At 37.7% G+C, this 2,308-nt stretch overlaps 1 non-coding gene across 1 annotated transcript; it reads left to right on the top strand.

Annotated features, from left to right (window-relative positions):
- The first annotated feature begins 819 nt into the window (after window positions 1-819).
- Window positions 820-953, top strand: LOC142454063 (small nucleolar RNA SNORA42/SNORA80 family). The gene has a single exon (XR_012785594.1). It is a non-coding gene; the product is annotated as a small nucleolar RNA SNORA42/SNORA80 family (small nucleolar RNA).
- The last annotated feature ends 1,355 nt before the right edge of the window (window positions 954-2,308 follow it).

A 2,308-nucleotide genomic window follows, 5' to 3' on the forward strand; every position in this document is an offset into this window, starting at 1 on the left:
CTAAAATTGATTGTAGTAATTATTGCACCACTATTTTTCGTGTTTCAACTGTTGAACTATAAGATATGTGAATTATTTTTAAATAAAGCTATTTAATTTTTAAAATAATAAAACAAAGTTCAGCCATTAAAAATGAAATGGAATGCATAAAAATCAGTATTATGGGCACTAGAGAGCTGACATGGACTAGCATATAATTTACAATGCATAGAATGAAATGTTAAGATCCATTTTGAATTATAATGTGCTAAGAAATATCTGTACAAGGAAGCCAATGTAGTAGAACCATTGTTCAAGTTTACACACTACCAGTACAGTTAGTGTTGAAGAAACTGAAGAAGTTTAAGAACTTCAGTCTGAAATTGATCAAACATGCAATCAAGATGTATTAATAATGTTTGGTGACTGGAATGCAAAAAATGGAAGCAAAGAGGAAGGTCAGTAGTTGGAAAACATGGCTATGGCACTGTAAATGAATCTGGAGATAGAATTTTGCAAGACAAACAGTTTCTTCCTGCCAAGGCCTGTTCAAAATTATAAATGGTGACTACGCACACGGGCCTCACCAGATGGAAGACACAGGGACCAAATTGACTAAACAAGATCGGGGGCCTAATGTAGAATATCATTTTTGCCTATGCAAGTAAGGTTTCTGCTGTGGAAAATTAAACTAAATCACAATAGCCCAAATACAACCCTGAATATATCATATGTCAGTTTGGAGACCATCTCAGCAACAGAGTTGACTTGTTTAACACTAATGGCTACAGACCACATGAACTGGGGGATGCCATTGAGAAGATTATACATGAAGAAAGTAAATGGTCACTAAAAAGATAGGAGCTCAATCCCATGGGCCTCTCATGGTGTCCCATGCCAAAGCAAATTGTAACCCTGAACCATTGCCTGGCTTTACCCTGTGGGCTTCAGGCACTGAAGCGGGTTGCACAGTGAAAAAAAAAAGAAAAGAAAAGATAGGAACTGCACAAAAGGCCAAAGAAGATGTCATATGAAACACTGCCCCTTGCTCTGGAACAAGTTGTTGTGAATGTTGTTAGGTGTCATTGAGTCAGTTCCGACCCATAGTGACCCTTGTACCACATAAGGGAACCCTTCCCAGTCCTGCTCCATCGTCACAATTGTTCCTCGTGCCCGTTGAACATGGAATCACTCTTGAACATAGAGTGCTAAAGTAAAAGGAACAAGTAATGACGTCAACGAGCTGAACAGAGCATTTCAAAAGGTAAATAAAAAAAGGCAAAGCAATGAATTATAGTAAATGTGCAAAGACCTGGAATGAAAAAAGCAAAAAGGAAGAACATACTTAGCATATCTCAAGCTGCAATAAATGAAGACAAATTCAAGCCTCCGGTTACAACAGTGCAAAAACAAAGAGTGGTACAGGAAGCGTCAATAGACTACCTGAGGACCAATGGCGTTCACGCTACCGAAAACAGCTGATCAGCAGTCGACCATTTCAAAAGGTAGCATAGGATCAAGAATAATAGTATTGAAAGAAGAAATCACAGCCCCACTAAAGGTCTTCATGAAAAACCAGGCTTGATGAATTCATAGCCTATCCATTGAAGTGTTTCAAGGGACTGACACAAGTTTGGTAGTTTTCATTCGTGTAATTTGAGGAAATTTGGAAGACAACTGAAAGACAACCAGATTTGTATTCATCCCAAAAGAAGGTGAGTTAACGGGATGAGAAAATATCAAACAATATCATGAATAACACATGCAAATATAATTTTACATTAGATAATTTTAAAATGTTTGCTGCATTATCAATAAACCAGATTTGAAGAGGACATGGAATTGAGGAGATCATTGCTGACCATTAGGAAACCTTGTGGAAAAAGAGCTATCATGTGTGAGAGAGGAAAAACAATTTTCCAGGTGAAGATTGTTTACTTTTCCTAATTTCCCCTCACAATACATGCATTTGGCATCTACACTATTTAGACAGTTTTAACCTCCTTACACAAAAAGTAGGAATCTACCTACATTCTCCAGGCAAGTCCCTAGTCGATGGATCCTGTCTACTGTGTCTGTGGTCCTCCATAATGATTCACCAGCAGAATGGCAACTTTGACCCTTTCAGCCCTTGGAGCAGGATTTACTCACAAACCATGTGACTGACTTCTCTTTCTTACTCTGTGCTTCTGTAACTTCCTTCTTTTTCTCATCCCAATTGTAAAATAATTTTATTTTCACTCCTGATAAATAAACTTATTCCTTATTCCAATTGGATATAGAACTCTTGACACTCCTAGGGAACTTCTGTCCCTCCAATTCTCTGTAA

Source organism: Tenrec ecaudatus, chromosome 7 (assembly GCF_050624435.1).
Source record: "Tenrec ecaudatus isolate mTenEca1 chromosome 7, mTenEca1.hap1, whole genome shotgun sequence".
Lineage (NCBI taxonomy): Eukaryota > Metazoa > Chordata > Mammalia > Afrosoricida > Tenrecidae > Tenrec > Tenrec ecaudatus.